This window comes from Lithobates pipiens, unplaced genomic scaffold (assembly GCF_037356315.1).
Source record: "Lithobates pipiens isolate NorthernLeopardFrog02 unplaced genomic scaffold, aLitPip1_a1.2 Scaffold_13, whole genome shotgun sequence".
Taxonomy (NCBI): Eukaryota; Metazoa; Chordata; class Amphibia; order Anura; family Ranidae; genus Lithobates; species Lithobates pipiens.
This window is the reverse complement of record NW_027507718.1, coordinates 419,954,155-419,973,828: the sequence shown is the minus strand read 5'-3', so window position 1 is coordinate 419,973,828 and position 19,674 is coordinate 419,954,155. Positions and strand designations below refer to the sequence as shown.

At 43.2% G+C, this 19,674-nt stretch overlaps 1 protein-coding gene across 9 annotated transcripts in view; it reads right to left on the bottom strand.

Moving 5' to 3' along the window:
* APBB2 (amyloid beta precursor protein binding family B member 2) overlaps positions 1-19,674 on the bottom strand; it is a 505,529-nt gene that overhangs the window by 462,417 nt on the left and 23,438 nt on the right. For 6 of the 9 annotated variants that reach the window (XM_077477584.1, XM_077477586.1, XM_077477587.1 and 3 more), the window contains exon 1: positions 634-797. The exons of 1 other annotated variant lie outside the window; for it this stretch is intronic. The gene's annotated coding sequence lies outside the window, so the exon portion shown is untranslated. Of the gene's footprint in view, positions 1-633; positions 799-19,674 lie in introns of those variants that run through there. 2 more of the 9 variants (XM_077477581.1, XM_077477580.1) reach the window with 2 other exon arrangements.

Below are 19,674 nucleotides of genomic sequence, written 5' to 3'. Positions count from 1 at the left end.
TACAACAACAATCATCATCATCACATATAAAGAACGACAATCATCATCACATACATAGAAAGACAATCATCATCACATACATAGAAAGACAATCATCATCACATACAAAGAAAGACAATCATCATCACATACATAGAACGACAATCATCATCACATACATAGAAAGACACTCATCTTCACATACATAGAACTACACACATCATCACATACATAGAACGACATATCTTAACATCTCACGTATACCAATCTAATAAATAAAATAACACTAAAGAGCATCTTTAACACAAAGTGCAAGAAAAAAATTTGATGCCATCCCTAGCATAAAATATATGACCAATTCTTTTCCAATCTGCTCCCAAGACATAGGTGGGACCATGCAGAGGAGTTGATGCAAACCAACGAGAAAAGGAATGAAAAGAGCACACGACAGTTACCAGTATGACTTTCAGCCAAGCAGCACAACATTGGCAATACATTAGTGTGCCTCCTCAGACCCTCACTGCTAGCCGCTGCATTCCACAGCCCGGGTCCTTCTCTCTGGAAAGTCAATGCAGACTCTCCTAGCCCAGCACCCAGGAATCAGAGTTTCTGGTCTCCAGCATTACCAATTCATGGCAATCCCAGCTCACTTACTTGTGTGTCTGTGCTGCTGTCAGTGCTCCATCCAGGGCTGGCTGGCTGCTAGCCTGTTCACATTCTCCCCCACACAAGAAACACCAGCCTCAGCAGCCGGAAGCTAATTCCAGCTCACAGCTCTCAACTCAGGAAATAATTCCCAGCCCCTCCTTCCCTCTTCCCTACTTCTTCTTTGGAAAGAATGGAAAGTGACCCTGTCTGGAAAAGACTGCTAGTGCCACCTGCTGCACAACAGAGGCATAGCCTTCAGGGCAGGTATAAAATAGAGTAATGGGTTAAATTACAGTGCTAAAATCATAGCAATATAAAAAGCCTTTGTCTTTTTTTCAGTTCCTCTCTTCAATTCGTTCAAATAATAGTTCACGATACATACAAATTATGCTTATAGTAACTGAATAATAAGTGGCAGTATGGTGGCATTTTGCCCACAATTGAATGAATAAACAAATAAATGAATGAATGGTTATTTATTTATTTTTATTTCTTCATTTTTATTGAAATGTATTGATTATTCTTCTTATACAAAGATATGTAAGACACATCACAACTCAAACAACATGAAAAAATAAAAAGGAAAAAATTTCAAATGTCAAAAACACCTGATAAAAAAAAAAAAGGCTGCAATGTACAGTATTCAAAGAAAAAAAAAAGGGGGGGGGGGGGGGAATCACCAATCCAAACCTACTCTGGGAATTATACTCCTGTACGGCAGAATGAGCCTTATATATGTTTGGCCATACAGTAAATATTCCTCACTCAAAAATAACATATTAAAGCGGTGGTAATCTCTAGGAAAAAAAAAGGTTCCAGTGCATACTAGCACATTATCAAAGAATTACCTTAAGGCCTGATTCACACCTATGCAGGTTGGAGTTTGCCTATTGCAGGTGCACTTTGCGTTTTTCAATACACGCGTTTGATCCACTGAAGTCTATGGAACCAAAAACGGGTAAGAGTCCCTGGCCCTTTCCATAAAATGCACAGGTGTGAACTACATCCATAGCAAACCATGTTAAATGGACTGTAGTGTGTTTCTGCAAAACAGAAAAGCACTAAAACATGCATAGGTGTGAACCAGACCTAAAAAGAAGGACTCTAGCGGCATGCTGTCACCACTGCAAAAGCTTCCATCTTCACCCGGTCTTCCTTCCAGGTTTGCGGTCTCCGGTCGCCTGACTGGTCGAGCCGCGATGACGTCACCAGCTGTTGCTTACTAGAATATCTCCGGTTCACATTTAGGAGATATTCATTTTACTAACAGGTAAGCTTTATTATAATCTTACCTGTAGGTAAAAATAAAAGCAGAGAGATTACTACCACTTTCAGTAGATACACTGTATGAATATATTACCATAGTAGTCTCGGATACCTTCATGTAAGGTCACCTGAGGCACTTTTGGCCATGCACACCATATTCTTCCAAATTTATTATGGCATCCTCTTTTTTTTCCCCGAAAAGGAGGAAGAGAAAGTAACCTCCATAAACCCATCATCCACCACTGGAGGGGCAGGTGAGAGCCACTTCTTAGCCAAAAACAGGAGCTAATTAACCTCCCTGGCGGTATGATTATTTCAGATTTTAGATGCTGAAAGCGGTACCATTATTTTGCATGGAAATTTGGCGTTTTATATTGTAGGCCTGTAATTCTTAGAAATAATTCACTTAAATCTGTCCATACAAGAGTTTAATAGACATCTCGGGTATGCTAAAATTTGAAATATGAAATCATAAATTATATATATATATATATATATATATATATATATATATATATATGTGTGTGTGTGTATATAATAAAATAAATAACTATAAATAATTATAACCAATAATAATATAATAATAAAAATTATTCAATAATGTAATCAAATCAAAAACACTGAAATGTGCTGAGTTGCAGAATTGTCACTGTCATTACTTTTAGTGTTTGATGACGAATTTCCCCACAAATCACTATCGCTCAATTCTGCGAGTGATTCAAATTTATTATCGCTGTTTTCTAGCTGGTCTATAACCACTTTTGATGTAAATGGCCATTTTTTGGTTGCTATGGACAATCTCCAGTTTCCTGGCATAAAGAATAGTATTTATAATATAAAACTGTATGCAGGACACTGGACAAACCACTAGGGATGAAGGGGAAGTGTAATTATTTGATACAGTACTGCAATCTGTAAGATTACAGTATACTGTAGCTATACTGTGTTTTTTACTTTTTGAATTTGTCGCCGAACTCCGTCCCCGTGTGTCGCAACGCTCGCAGGGAACGGAGCTCGGCACTGTGACAGATCGAGCGAGACATGGCGGCTCGCTGATCACAGCGGGGGGACATTGCTGGATCCAGGGGATAAGGCAAGTAAACCTCTACATGGATCCAGCTATGCAATCCCGAGTCTGGCTCGGGAATACCGCTTATGGTAATGAAATCTTACTCCGATCCAAACTCGGGAATACCACTAGGGAGGTTAATAGCCAGCACTGAAGAGATATTTAACTCCAAAAAACTCAGCTCCACAAAAACACAGCTGAGCAGGACAGAGGGAATTTAAATATTGTAGATAACGTTTATCATAGTCACTATTTATTTAGAATAATACCTGAATAGTTTGGGACACCGCCACAACATGTGGATCAGATCGCCTGGGTCATGACGACATCTAGCACAAAGAGGAGAATCTCTAACTCCAATTTTATGTAACCACTACATGTTCTTTGTAATATATATAACGGTGTCATCATAAATGGTTATTTATAATCTGTATAATGCTACACAATATGCAAACATTATATAAATTAAGACGACAAATAAAAACATAAGAAAATTTGATTACTATTCAAAACCTATACAAATAAATGATAAATACAAATAAAGGATATCCATCTTAACCCTATGGTGCCGATGTAACACAAATACGGCCCCCCTGCATTTTGCTGTGGGGCAGTATATTTGCATATCTTCCTTTGTCCAGTCACTGCGAAGCCCGCCCCATGTTTTCTGTCTCTGTAAATGGACAAGAAAGATGCATTGGGGTTACTTAAAAGCAAATCCACTTTGCACTATAAGTGCATTGGAAGTGCAGTAGCTGTAGATCTGAGGGGGACATGCATGAAATTAAAAAACAGCATTTTTGCTTGTACATGATTGGATCATAAAATCAGCAGAGCTTCCCTTCATTTCACATCTTCCCCTCAGATTTACAGCGACTGCACTTCCAAGTGCACTTGCAGTGCAAAGTACATAAATACATTAAAAAAATACATTAAAAAAAACCTAGAGGTTTGATATAAGTCAATGCCTGGGTTAGTGTTTGGGTCAAGGTCAGCGTCAAGGTCAAAGATCAATGTCAGAGTCAAAGGTCAGGGTCACTATTTTTGGACAGGATTTTTTTAAATTAGTATCAGTGTTAGTGTGTAAGTAGGATAAAAAAAAAATGCTCTATTGTTTCTGGGCAAAATGTGCACTGTTGCTTCTGGGCTGTACTACGGGTATATACAACAACTAACATAGTGGTATCGCGGTGATCATCAGGAGCAACAGCAAAAGTCCAACGGATCTGTCGGACAATTCGATCGTGTGTGGGCTCCATCAGACATTTGCTGTCCAAAAATCTGATGGACTTTAGAAATAAAACATGTTTCAAATTTTTCCGCTGGAACTCCGCTGGACCCAGTTTCTATGAAGAAATCCGCTCATCTGTTGGCTACTCCAATGGACGAAAACTGACACTAGGGCAGCTATTGGCTACGGGCTATGAACGTCCTTATTCTAGTCCGGTCGTATGTCATCATGTTCGAATCCGTCGGACTTTGGTGTGATTGTGTGTGGCCAAGTCCGTTCATTCGGAAAGTCCGTCGGAACTCCGTCGGGAAGACAGTCTGCCGGAAATTTTGGTCGTGTGTACGCGGCATTAGTTGAGAAGGGGTTAAAATCTTGATGAAACATGCACTATATGTGAACATAAAAGAATGTGAACCTCACTCCACTTAGCTTCTCTTGCAGTATTGTTTAATAATCAATAAACTGACTGCATACAGCAATATATCCACCCAAAAAACAGCCTTTCTTGACATGTTTTACCACTCCTCACAAGGATAGGAGAGATTGTGAGCAAGCCCGGAGTGCCGAAACACATCAAGGCTGACTTTCTTTTATGTTCTTAATGGAGACGGACTGCTGTGGCTGGCAGCCAGGTTTTCCATCTACCAGGGAGGACAATTTTGAGTTGAGTGTTGTTGTTGATCTGTGTGTATTATGCATCATAGGTGAGCATTAGTTTTTGGCAAACACCCGAAAGATGGGCCGTTCGACCATCCGTTAAGCCTGCAGAGCACCCCACAATGCACTGCACGGTGCACTGGAAGCCCTGATTGGCTGAAGCAATGAAGGATTTGCCCAATCAAGTCACAGAACACTGTCAGAGCCATAACTGGATATAGTAATGATGCCCATCATGGCTCACTGCTCATAGACCCACCCCCCTCTATAAAATTATCCTTCCCAGGGCAGCCATTTGCAGTGTGATATTGGAGTTGAGATAGATAGAACAGGGCTCTGTTCATTGCTACTAGCAAGTTAGGGTACCACATGCTTGACAAGGCATTTAACCTCCCAGCACTCTGTTGCCAAGAGCACCTGAAAGCTATACACAAGGGACACAATTATACTTCTCCTCACTCTTCCTTACCTTTCAGGTCTACTCCCGCTATATCTCATGACCTCTCTGCAGCTTCCACTGACAGGGATGATGGTATAGCGAAGGGTGTCACAGGTCTTTGCAGAACTTCTGCCAGCAGCACACCACCAGCTGTAGACTATAGCTGACACATTTCTCTACTCCAGCTGTTGCAGCAAAAAAAAAATACAGTCAATGCCACCCACATGCCCAGCATCTAAATTCAAGCTTGTCAAAGCCGTTGGCTTTACAACTCCTGCCTTTCCATCTGGTGGATTCTGCCCCTTCCGTGATTTTGCAGAATGTGCTGTACCACAATTACAGGTTCCCATCTCCATACAGCTGGTGGTGATGATGCAAGATTTGTCCGCTTCAGCCCCTTCTCTACTGATTTGTCCTATGATCCACCAGTACCCCCTAAGTGTTCAAGGGGCTATTCAATGAGTCAGGCTAAAAGATGCAATGCAGTGCTTCAGTCTAGGGGACACGAGCCACACCAGAGCAGAGATTCTTTCAGCTCTGCAGTGGCAGGCCCAGAGGTGGTTCCACGAAAGCTGGAGCCAGGAATGTGGTGGTGCGCTAATGGCACTAACCTCCTGTTCGGCCTTAGACAGGGAAAATTGACACATGCGCAATGCTGGTACATGTCCTCAATTCGGTGGTGCAGTATTTCTTAAAATAGGTACCCAGGGTTAGAATATCTGCTAAAGCCGACCAAAAGAGTCTGTAGCCATTTCAGGTGGCCATTTCAGGTGGAACTCAACTTAGCCAGTGCTGCAGCGGTTGCACATGCAACAGAGGGCCGTCAACGAGTACCTGTGTGAGTATGGCAGAACGACAGGCTCAGGCCTGCTCGGCTTTATTTCCCGATGCCAAAGGCTGCTGATGAAGGATGCATGCACTCTGCGGTCACAATTTAAAGTGGCGACAAGGATGGTGAGCTGTGACAATGCATGCATCAGTGACACATTTCCTGTTGTGTTCCTTCTGGAGCAGACTCTGTGTGACTTTATGGACAGGGTACTCGTGGTAGAGCAGCGGGAGGAAGAGGAGGACTTCCTTTCCTCTCGAGGCCTGCTTTATGCAGGCACCATTCTTGCGACGCCACAGAACACACAAGAGGAGGGGGAAGATTATGGCAGTTTTGGAGGCATTGAAGCAGAGGAAGGCATACCTCAAACCTTAAGAGATGGGTTTCTGTCCCCAGAACCCTTGGGAGTAGTACGTGGCTGGGAGGAGGCAGTTCCAGATACTGTAATCCCCATTGACCCTGAGGACTCTGCTTTTATGCCTCCGCAAACTTACGGTACATGGGGTGTCTCCTTCTTAAAAGCATGCGAAAGGACCCGAGAATTTGTGGCATCAAGGAGTAGGATTACTATTGGCTGGCAACCCTCCTTGACCACCGTTACAAGGGGAGAGTCTCAGAATTTATCCTGTCCTCACAGAAGGAGCAGAGAGAGGATAAAATACCTTAAAAAGCCTTTTTTCCAGACTCTGCTAGGTTACAGTCAAACATTCATGGGTAATAACCTCAATAGGATTCAGCATGCGAAGTTGATGATCTGCGAATGGGCCACTTCCGATATCGACAGAGGGGATCCACCGTCAGAAAATGAGCTCCATATGGTGCAGCGATCCACATCAAAGGTGAACTTGGTGATCCATGAAGATGGGTATAAAAATATAAAAACCACACATAGTGTAACACTGTATAGTGGGTTTATTGTAAAAACATCAAGTCGACAATCCAAAACAGTACCTTACAAGGCTGATAACATACGGTTGTAAAAAAGCAATGTGCAGTAGTTTCAGTCGCATCAACCAATGCGTTTCGTCCGAAACCACACATAGGAAGCACACCATTGACCAAACAGTTTTGATTCAGATTAAAGGGGCTTCAATCAGTCTAAGTTGGATTGAGCACCGAATTGATGTCCCCAAAATTATAGTAGCGACAATATGTAAATCAGATAAATGAACACGCAATTCAGTGAAGATTGCAGGGGGAAGGACATATGGTACCACCAGCGGCAATGGCATGGCATGTACAATACAAAGTAGGAAAACATACTGGCCTTAAGGGTCAGAAATCACACAGTCACAAGAGGACAGGAGGTCCTTACAAATTAGAACGGGCACTCCTTAGGCATAATTAGAATAGGTGGAAAGATATACATGCATTAACCAGTGTTTTTTAAGTGCAAGAACCTTAGACCCCCATCAAATGGGTTTCCTGCAAACATAATATATTCGGTTTGTGGGATTTAAGAAAGTCAGCCCCCGTACATTCAAGGAAAGACTGGTGTAAAAAATAATGGGCAGGCACAAGGCCCGGTGGTCTATCTTTAGGTCCCTTCACAGTTGCAAACCCAGAGGGAGGAGGCCAGTAACAGACCAAACACACAAGCACACCAAAAGAACACTGAAAAAGAACAAAACAAAACACAGTAAGGACATATGTAGTGAAAACCACAGAATTTTTACCCCTGCCCTGCACCAAAAACAAGGAGCGGGCTTTATCCCTAAACAGTCAACAAATGTAAGGAACATGGCCTATGAAACCAAAGTTATATTAACAAATATCCGATCAAATAGTGATCAGAGGTGTTAATCCAGTGGCAGCTGAGTCTTACAAGAAGAGGCCAAACTCCTCTTGACAGGGCTTTGGAACTTTAGTCACCCGACCCAGCATAATTCTTCCAAGAAATCAAATATGAAGTGAAGATCATGCTTCATGCTGAATATAATCAGTTCAGGTCTCTGGATGGCATGTAGATGATTGACCAGGCTGTCGCAGAGATTCAAACCAGGAGAGAGCATTTACAGGGGTTTGACATGCTGGTACTTAGCCCTAAGAGCAGTAGAGTAATCAGGAAAAAGTGAAAACACAGCTTTGTTGATCTTGAGGCTTCCCTTCAGGCGAGCTGAGTGCAAAATGGAATCCCTGTCTCGATAGTTAAGGAGATGAATCACAATGATGCGGGGAGGGTTGCCCTCAGGGAGAGGTCTGCCAGGGACTCTATGGGCCCATTCAATCACAAAACAGGCAGACAGATAATCTCTGTCAAATTCCTGTGTAAGCCAACTCTCAAAAAAGGACACCAGATCAGACCCCTCAACCCACTCAGGCAGACCCACTGTAAGGTAAACCAGATTCCCAACAATTGAAAACCAGTGCGAGCTTATGCTAATATTCGTGCACGTGCACATGGTTCACATGCTAATACATTCCAGTGGTCACCAGGTATGTGATAGTTCCATTCAGCCATGGCTGAGACTGGAGAAGGTGTCTCTTCTGGAAGCACTATGCCAGCAGATCATAACTCTAATTCAAGTTATGACTGGACTCCAAGAGGGTTATCTCCAGCTGGAATGTTGCATCCGCAACCTGACCACCACATCTTCAGCTGCTGCAGCTTCAGTCACTAGTGAATCAGCTTCAACTCCAGCTTCAGTTCCAGCACTCACCGTATTTTTCATTACAACCAAGGACTTTCTCTGCTGAATCCACCAATGTGGGCTTTGTTATCTCATTGCTACTGGAAGAGCCACAGTCTTGGGCTCACCCTCTCCTCGAACAGACCAGTCCCATCCCAATGTCGGTTTCTTCCTTCTTCGAGGCTATGGCTGAAATCTGTGATGACCCCCTATGAACATCTACAGCAGAGATTGCATTGTATGCCTTCCAACAAAGACGTCGGCCTGTGGAAGACTATGTGGTCAAATTCCGCAAATGGAGTTCCGACACATCCTGAAATGATGCAGCTGTGTGTTACCAGGTCCGTTTGGGACTTTCAAAGACTTTTAAGGATGAGCTTGACAGATTAGATCCACCAACTTCTCTCAGATCGAATCCAGGTCGCTATACAACTAGATCGCAGAATCTGAAAGGAAAAGCAGAAAGATCCGGCAACTCACGACCCACCCAGACTTGTCCACATATTCCAGCTGCTCCTGAGCCACCAGCTCCAGTTCCAGTGCTTCTCTCTTCCACAGTGGAACCTATGCAATTAGGACTAATCTGCTCACCTCTCTCGCCTGAAAAAAGCTTCATCGCAGACGGGACAACCTTTGTTTTTACTGTGGTGTCGCTGGTCACTATTTGCAAAACTGCCCTGCAAGACCTCGTAAGTCTGTTCCTGCTCCTGTCACTTCCAGCATCTTTGTAAAGAGCAACTCAACTCATCTCACATTACTTCTCTCTCTCTCTACAGTTACTTGGGAGATGTATTAAGACCCAGGTAATAATTGATTCTGGAGCATGAAGCTGTTTTATGGATTGTACCTTTGCTAAGCAGCATCAAATACCATTACAAACTAAGGCACAACATCTGAAAATCCATCTGGCTGACGGTTCAAACCTGAGATCAGGCCCAATCATTCATGAAACTTGCCCGTTGTTAGCTTAACACCATTGGGCCATAAGGAGTACCTGAACTTGGACATTATTTAATCGCCTTTATTCCCTGTCATTCTGGGTATTCCATGGTTACAGGCACACGATCCTCAAATAAACTGGGAACTAGGGACAGTGACATTTCCAACCACCTACTGCCTGCAGCACTGTCTACCACAAGCTCCCCCAGACCCGGGTCCCTTAATGGAATTAGAACCAGAGACTCCAGCTTCTCATCATGTTCCATCTGTATATCATGACTGCTTAGAAATGCTTGACAAGAAAAAGGCCGATATTTTACCACCATATGAGCCATACGATTGTCCAATTGAGTTGTTACCAGGAGCAAAGATTCCATTTGGGCATATATTCCCTTTGTCAGAACTTGAACTTGAGGCAATACATTGATGAGAACTTAGAAAGCGAGTTTATTCGCCAATCCACTTCTGCAGAGGCAGATATATTCTTTGTGGAAAAGAAAGATCATACCCTGAGACCCTGTGTTGACTATAGAGGACTGAACAAAATAACAGTCAAAAAAAGCCCCTTGTTCTGGAACTCTTTCAACGGTTCAGAACAGTACAAGCTTTTACAAAACTTGACCTACGCGGAACATATAATCTTGTAAGGATTCAGGAAGGGGATGAATGGAAAATAGGCTACCTCTCCCACTTTGGGCATTTTGAATACTTAGTAATGCCTTTCGGACTGTGCAACGCCCCAGCTACTTTTCAACATTTTGTCAACAATATCTTTGGAGACTTTCTTGATCTTTTTATGATCGTCTACCTTGATGATATCCTCATATTTTCTCCATCCTTAGAAGAACACAGAGTACAGGTCAAAAAGGTTCTCATTCGCCTCTGGGATCACCAGTTGTATGCTAAAGCTGAAAAATGCGAGTTTGAGAAAGAGACAGTCCAGTTCTTAGGACTGATCATCCCAACCTCAGGCATTTCAATGGACCTACAGAAAGTCTGTGCCATTCTTGACGGGCCTACTCCAGCAGATCGCAAGGGGGTCTAGAAATTCATTGGTTTTGCAATTTTTTACCGTAAATTTATCAGGAACTTTTCAGCCATTATCAGTCCCATTACCCATCTCACCAAACAGAAGTCAACGTGGTGAGTGTTGGTGTTGATGGCCTTGTCCTATATGCCACCTTATCTGGTTTTGCACAGGGACGAGGCAGTGTTTCGACCCTCCGTTTCTTTTCTTCGGAAGGTTCTGTCGGATTTTCACTTGAATGAGGACATTATCCTTCCTTCTCTTTGTTCTTGGCCGTCGCATCTAAGGAGGTGGCCTTGCAATCCTTGGATGGGGTTTGCGTGATTCACATGTACTTTTCTGTGACAGCTGCTTTTTGAAGGTTTGATTCTCTCTTTGTGCTCATGGACGGTCTGAAGAAAGGCATGGCAGTCTCTTCTGTCACTATTTCTTGTTGAATTCGGCAGACAATTATGCCTTTAATGGGGTGGGAACCTCCATTCCCTCTTGCAGCTCAATCAACCAGGGTGGTTAGTGCCCCCTGGGTGTTCCGACATCAGGTGTCTGTTTGCAAATAGCGACCTGGTCGTCTGTGCACACCTTTACTAAATTCTATAAAGTTGATGTGTTGGCATCCTTGGATGCTAGATTTGGCCGCAAAGTTTTGCAGACGGCTGATTAGGACTCTCAGGCACCCCTTGGGTCCCCCCGATTCACTAGGATTGCTTTTACAAAAGAGCGAACCCCCGGCTCTAAAAAAACATACAGGGATGATGCCTGCAGCTGCAGGCATCATCCCGGTATAACCACTTGAAGTCCAGCAAAGTACGAGTACGTCACATTAGAGACATTAAGGGGATTTATTTGTGATGGCTGAGCAAATTCATTTGCAGAGCAAATTCTTTTTAATAAAGAGAGCACTTAAAGAGGTATTAAACCCAAAAACATTCATTATTTTCTTATTTTAGTTTTTTTTTCCCCTCTGTTTTCACCTGGTGATCTGGCCAGAAACACACATTTCAGTTGCGCACCCCTAGGCTTCTCTGGATACCCTGAGGGGTTGAGCGCTAGTACTCCTGACCATCATGTTGCAGGATTCCGGCACTGCACACAAATCTTGGGGAGGCACAATGGTCATGAGGACTTTGGATTTGCTCCACACTCTACACGGTGCAGCACTGTTGAACCCCCCCTCCGCTCCCCTCATAGCACTGATCCACCCTGTGGCTCCCCTGCAGCTGCCAGCTTCTCCTCTTCCGCCCTCCTGTCCATTTTGGGTGCTGCAGGAGAGCCTCAGGGGGACTTAACGCTGCAAATATATACCCCCCAGCTGCTCCAACCCCCCCAATCCGCTGGGGCCCCCTGCTGACAGCTACAGCTGCTGCCAGGGATGGGAGATTGCTATCAGGATGGGGAATGAGAGCGGTGATGGATGGGGGTCCTGGTAAACATATTATGTTTACCAGCCCTTTCCTAAGTGAACACAGTGAATGATGTGAACGATCATCCCTGTCTTCATTCATCACTGAAGCATAGCAAACACAGTTTGTGAATAAATAGGAGTACAGAGGCATCTATTCATTCATCTACAGCGCAGCTGGGACAGTAGAGAAAGGGAACGAGGACTCTGTTCTCAGTCCCTCTCTCTGTCTCATAAAAGAGACATCAAGGGTCTGTTTATGCTCCTAATGTCTCACCAAAGCCCCCCCCCCCCCCCCCCCCCCGCACCTCAAAAAAATTTATTTATTATAAAAAATAACAGTAGAAAAAAAACATGGTAAGACCTCTTTCACACGGGGCATACTACAGCGTACACCCCTGCTGTGGCTGAGGCTGTGTTTGCCTGCACGGGGATGCCACACGTTTCAGAAACTACAAATTTTATACAGCTTACCAATCATTAGATGTGGTGGATCCATTTGTTTGGTTATTTTTAGGCCTTTTCCCCTCTGTTTTCACCTGGTAATCTGGCCAGTAACACATCTTCTGTATGAAAGTGCCTCCACTCTGGATGAATGAGGGGCACCTTCGGGCAGTAGCATTGTCAGTCTGGGGGAGGGGAGTGATATATGTACTAGCAGAATTTTAATTGAAGCCAAACTCCAGCTAACACTTTATAAGTAGTTACAGCAGTTTTTTCTTTTTGGAATAAAGGTTTCAAATAAAAAAAAAAGCCGATCGTTGTAAACACTCTTGTTAGTGTTAAATGGTTTATATATCATCCCTGTAAAACTGCTACATTTAGACACAAAAATCATGGCTCAGGATGGAGCCTGCACCAGAAAGAAGCTTGGGGGCACTTAGCAGGGGGGAGGAGTCAGGAGTGTCGGCAGATGACCCCAGAGGAGAATCATGGCTGCTCTAAGTAAGTAAGTATGACATGTTTGTTGTAAAACAAAATGAACCTTCACAATCACTTTAACACAATCGTCCCTGAGGGAGAGGCCGTAAGTGGTTGTAAACCCTTACATATACAGTATCCAGTGAAGTGATACCTCAGGTAATACACAGAGATGGAAAAAATCCTCCTACATAAGTTGTACCCGTTTATCTGCAGTCCTTTCTTCTCTACATCCATTCAAAGTACTGAATTTATAAGCTTGTCTGAGAGTTCAGAAACAAAGGGGTTGGAGAGCTGAAGTTACTCTCTACAGACAGAGCTCAGTGAGGAGAGCTCTGAGAGCTGCTGGGGGAGGGGAGGGGAGGTAAGGCAAGGGAAAGGATCCCCCCTGTACATAGCTCACAGGAACAGAACTGAGGCTGTCAATCAGCTGGCGGTCCCTCCCCATCACCCTTTTTCTATTGGTGTCAGGAAATCTTGTCAGTAGTGATTGATGCTGATAGCAGAGGAAGGAAACAGCAGACAAAAATTACACTTAGTGCTCTTAATTAAGACATCTACACACTGCAGATGGATATGCTTTGTTCATTGTTAATCTCTGGGGTTTATAACCACTTTAATATAAGTACTGCCTTGCTCCCTCCAATATATACTGACCCTTTGTCAGAATTATAGTAAATTAATGTAAACTAATGTAAGCCACTGTATAGCTGATCTTTAAAAAAATAACTGCCTCTGCATATAGTCAACAATTTTGTTGGATGGTTGTTAACAGACCCTGCCTACTGTCTTTACTATTAGGCAGGCACACCGGAATTGATGCGGGTGATGAGCTCGGCGCTCATGGATGTTATACTGTGTCTCATTTTGCTTAATGTGAGTGTTACTTTGTGTTGGTTTTAACCACTTCAGCCCCAGAAGAATTTACCCTCTTCCTGACCAGAGCACTTTTTGCGATCCGGCACTGCGTCGCTTTAACTGACAATTGCGCGGTCGGGCAACGTTGTAACCAAACAAAATTGACGTCCTTTTGTTCCAACAAATAGAGCTTTCTTTTGGTGGTATTTGATCGCCTCTGCAGTTTTTATTTTTTTTGCGCTATAAACATAAAAACATTTACTTTTTGCCATAATAAATATCCCCAAAAAATATATAAAAAAACGTTTTTTCCCCCTCAGTTTAGGCCGATATGTATTATTCGTCTACAAAATTGGGGATAAATTTATACCATTTTTATTATTACTTTTTTTTTTTTACTAGTAATGGCAGCGATCTGGGATTTTTATCGTGACTGCGACATTATGGCAGACACATCGGACAATTTTGACACATTTGTTGGAACCATTGGCATTAATACAGCAATCAGTGCGATTAAAAATGCATTGATTACTGTAAAAATGTCGCTGGCAGTGAAGGGGTTAACACTAAGGGGCGGAAACAGTTTTCCCTGGGAGGTGATTCTAACTGAAGAGGGAGGGGACAAACTAGAGGAAGTGACGGATCGTGGTTCCTAGCTAATAGGAACACACGATCTGTCACTCCCTTCAGAACAGAACAGGGAAGTGTGTGTTTACCGTCGACCATGAGCATGCTATCTGGACCCCGCAAGACCACGTACAGTAATGCACGGGGGAGCCAAACTGCAGCGGCTGGTCCGGAAGCAGTTAATAATCAATTTTTATACGACATACTACACTAATTAGGCATTCCCCTTCTTCCCTTTGTATTTCTTTTGGGGCGAGTGTGGGAGTTCAGTACAGAGGAGCTATCATCCACTACCTAATACTGATTCTTGGATTAATGGGAGGAGGAGTTTGCACAGTTAAGACTGGAGCACCACCTTTCACTCCTTATCTCAGGGTTATTCTAGAGCAGTGATGGCGAACCTTTTTGAGCCCGAGTGCCCAAACTGCAACACAAAACCAACGTATTCATTTCAAAGTGCCAACATATACAGAACTTGATGAGCGTGTGCTGTGATGTCTGGGGGTGAACATGGGACACATCAGAAACTGTTGTGCATTCACTATGTAGTCATAGTGTTTTGTACAAGAAGATCTAAAACTAGAACACATTTTGACAAAAGTTACATTTTTTGGAAGTTATCCTAGCATTGTGCAATCAAATTCCAGGATCACTATTCTACTAACTATATATTAATATTCAATACAGTCAAGTTGCATGACAGGTGCACTTTAAATGACTAGTTGTTCAGTAGAAGCACTGGCTGGATGATAAAGAAATCCTGTTACAGGGGTGACATGCAACCAGCAACTCTCCAGCTGCAGCAGAACTTCCAGTCCCCCCATGCCCTGCTGGCACACATTATGCACTCTTTGGTTGCCAAGGTATGTTGAGATCTGTAGTTCTACTCCAGCTGAAGACGTACTGGTTGCTCTGCATTGCTGTAGCAGAAGACTACTTCAAAAATCTCTCATTCCTGACTATGTTCACAGTCCTATATGTCCAGGAAACATCCTTCAGAACGCAAACAATGCTGTGCAGTTCATTGCATGTCAAATTCAAACTCCCAGCAGCTCTACACTTCTTCCCTGTATAATGCCAGTGATTCTGGACTGTCTGTCATGAAATACAGGGGGATGGCAGGGACAAAAACGATATGTATTTACATCTCACTGTACTGCAGTGGTCTTTGCTAAATCTAGCAGGCTTTCCCAGCCAGATAAACCTGAATAGCCAACACAAAGTATCATCAAAGCTCATATCCTACAGAAAATGCTTCCAACAGTTTTGATAGAGAGTAACACAGACAGCATATACACGACATTATTCTGACCATACCCTTCCATATTTTGTGGCAATGTTGGGAACAAGAAGAAAAAAAAGAAAGGTCCCCAAGAAATAGATTCTATTTCAAGAGGCACAGAAACAGTGTACACAGCTAAAGACATTTATTCCCCACACAGCATGTACACTTACTTTAACAACACTTGCCACAGCACTCCAATAATAAACCCATCAGCCGACTCTTGAGCCGGGCTCAAGAACGGCCTGTGATTGGGCATCTTCCCCACCACATGTTTTGCCTGCCATCCAACCCAGAGCGACTCTTCATCCAGTCCACGCCCATCCTAGACACAGCACCCCATTGGCTCAGTCCCCACCACATGTTCCACCTGCCATCCAACCCAGAGCAACCCTTCATCTCATCCACGCCCATCCTAGACACATCACCCCTGCCCCAGAGACTTGTGGGAAATGTAGTTCTATGGGGAGGGGAGCTGTGCACGAAATACACCTCCGTACAGGATTTTCTCACGCGCCCACAGAGAGGGCTTGGCGTGCCGGCTGTGGCACGCGTGCCATAGGTTCGCCATCACTGTTCTAGAGACTTTACAATAGTTTCACTACATGCATTGACATGTTGATGTTTATTTTTTGAGAACTGATTGAGTTATTACTGTTCATTTTGTTGCACAAGATTTATGTTTGCATTGGATAACTTTGTTTCACAGTTTCACCTTGGAAGGTCTTTTGTATTTTATGTTCTGTATCTACTGCCATCTTGTGCACGGTTTTAGTATTACCTTTTCATTAAAAGCTTTACTTGTGTTAGCCCTTGTACACACGGTCGGAGAATCCATCGGAATGTGTCCTATCGGACCATGTCATCGGATAATCCGACTGTGTGTGGTATGCATCGGATTGATTCCATCGGAATATCCGTCGGACCCAATTTTCCAACATGTTGGAAATATTTCCCGACCAACTGGGCCGGTCGGACATACTCCGATCATGTGTAGAGAATTTTGATCGGACCAAGTGCCACGCATGCTCAGATCAAATTCCTACATCAAAGCTATTGGCTACTAGCCTGAATGTAGTCCCATCGTAACGAAATTCCGTCATCACATTCTGAAAGATCGGATTTTTCGCCAACTTTGTCCGACCGTGTGTATGCAACAGTTTCGGAAAAAATCCGACGGGCAAAATCCGACGGATTTGGTTGTGGAAATCTCCGACCATGTGTACAGGGGCTTACACAGGTTCAATTTTAGTTCTACAACAGAGCAGCACCAGCACCATTCACCTACACATATCTTAACCAGTATCCCCCTTTCAGATCATTTTGTTCATTTTTTGCATGTGTTTTTTGCATGTGTTGCAATGGGTTTTGTATGTAAAAACCTGCATTTTTGGCTATACAATTTCAAATCTCCCCCCCCCCCCCCCAGAGAATAATACATTTTCTGAAAAGCAGAGGCCTTGTAAAACGGCCTTCACATTTTTTTATGTTGCACAATATTTGCGCAATTGTTTATCAAATGCATATTTTCAGGCCGAAATACATTTTTTTTGTGTAAATGCACACAATATAATGCCCAATTTGTTGGTAAATTATAAAAGATGGGGTTGTGTTAAATAGATACCAAACATGTAAAGTCTTAAAATTGTGAGCCCCTGTGATAGCGCCAAAAATTATGGTACTCAAAATTCTCCATTGATGGAGCTTTAAAAGCCTCTATAGCTCATCAATTTAAAATTAACCATGAATAGGGCCTCATGCACACTGCAGCTAATTGTCCTGCTGGGTATGTGCATCCCTATAATTGTGCAGGAGGGTATGTTGACACCTCTAATTGTTCTGCTGGGTATGTGCACATATCTAATTGTCCTGCTGGGTATGTTGACCCCTCTAATTGTCCTGCTGGGTATATGAACCCCTCTAATTTTCCTGCTGGGTATGTGAACCCCTCTAATTTTCCTGCTGGGTATGTGAACCCTTCTAATTTTCCTGCTGGGTATGTGCACCCCTTTGATTGTACAGCTGGTTATGTGCACCTCTCTAATTGTCCAGCTGGGTATGTTGACCCCTCTAATTGTCCTGGTAGCCATTGCCCCTGAAAAATAAAGCAAGGGTAAATTCTAATTTTTACAGTTGTAGCGAGAGCAAAGAGTGTGGAGAAACTTGCTATGAGGACACATGCTCTGATAACCGTCTGACATTCTTTTAACCCTTTTGCTGCCAGGTCTATTCGTCGTACGGACCTGACAGCGGATGGGGGGGGGGGGTGTTTACACACATTCCTGGTGGCTGCCACTGGGATTGTGTGTAAATCTGACAAGCAGACTCCTGCCTTTCATATGGAAGCATTTGGGCGGCTGCACTGCCACCTAATTCCACACACTCCTAGTAACGGCACCATCTACCCTTGCCATGTATCCTGCGCTCATCTTGCCCATCTGCAGGCCTGGGACCAACATACCGAATGCCGCCGGGTAGAGGGGAGGGAACAGAGCAAGCACACGTCCACTCTGCTCCCCTCCCTGTTGCTGACCTGGAACGTGACGTATTTAATATCACTTCAAGGTCCACCCGTCAGTCTCCCTGGCTAGCATGGCTGGGAAAGAATGTAAGGCAATGCAATGTGCAGATATTTTTCAAGAACAAATTTCTTCCTCAGTTTAGGCCAATATATATTCTTCTACATATTTCTGGTAAAAAAAAAAAATCACAATAAGCGTATATTGATTGGTTTACGCAAAAGTTATAGCGTCTACAAACTATGGGAAAGATTAAGGGCATTTTTATTGTAATTTTTTAGTAATGGCGGTGATCTGCGATTTTTATCAGTACTGTGACATTGCAGCAGACAGATCAGACTTTTGACACATTTTTGTGATTACTGACATTTATACAGTGATCAGTGCTATAAAAATGCACAGTTTACTGTGTAAATCTCAATGGCAGGGAAGGGGGCTAGGGGGTGATCAAGGGATTGAATGTGTGTTCCCTGGGGGTGTTCTAACTATGAGGGGATAGGATTGACTAGAGGAAGAGACATATTGTTTTTCCTACTTAGTAGGAACAAACGATACGTCTCTTCTTTCCCGACAGAACAGGGATTTGTGTGCTTACACACACAAATCCCTGTTCCTGCTCTCGTGCATGCGATCCCGCCTGGCCGGCAGCAATCGTGCCCACCGACCACGCGCATCAGGTTCCCCACCATGCAGTGGGCACAAGCTTACTATCACCCTTAAGGTACAGACATACCCATACAGTGATTCACATGACTGAATCACTTTGCTGATGTATATCGGCGTGAGCCTGTCGACAAGTGGGTAAAATAACCTGTCACCAGAAAAAAAAAAATCATCACATAGGGGACTTTTTGTCCCCTATGTGATGGGAAAAAAATAAAGTAAAAAAAGTAGAAAAAATTGTAAACTGTTAAAAATGAAAGTTGCACACAAGCACATAAATCCCCTCCCCCCCAAAAAGAAAAATTTTTGAGCCACCTCCCCCATAGCATATACTCGTGTACGAATGTGAACGCACACGTCAGGGGTGTCTACGCATGAAAATGCCAATTTATATACACGTTACATATTGCCAGCGTGAAAGAAATATTTCTAGCACCAGACCTCTACACGCTACACTGATGACCTATAGGGGCTTTTAAAGTGTCGCCTATGGAAAACATAGGGTACTGAAGTTTTTTTGCCATTTCACAGGTGCATGCAAATTTAAAGTTTAAAATATTGGGTACCTAGTTACTCAGTGCAGCCTCGTCTTTTGTATTTTACCAAAAAATGTTGTCATTTATTGCATTTGTGTGCCCTAATATTAACGTTAGTGTTTTTTTTACTGAAATTATTCATTTCCTAGACCTAT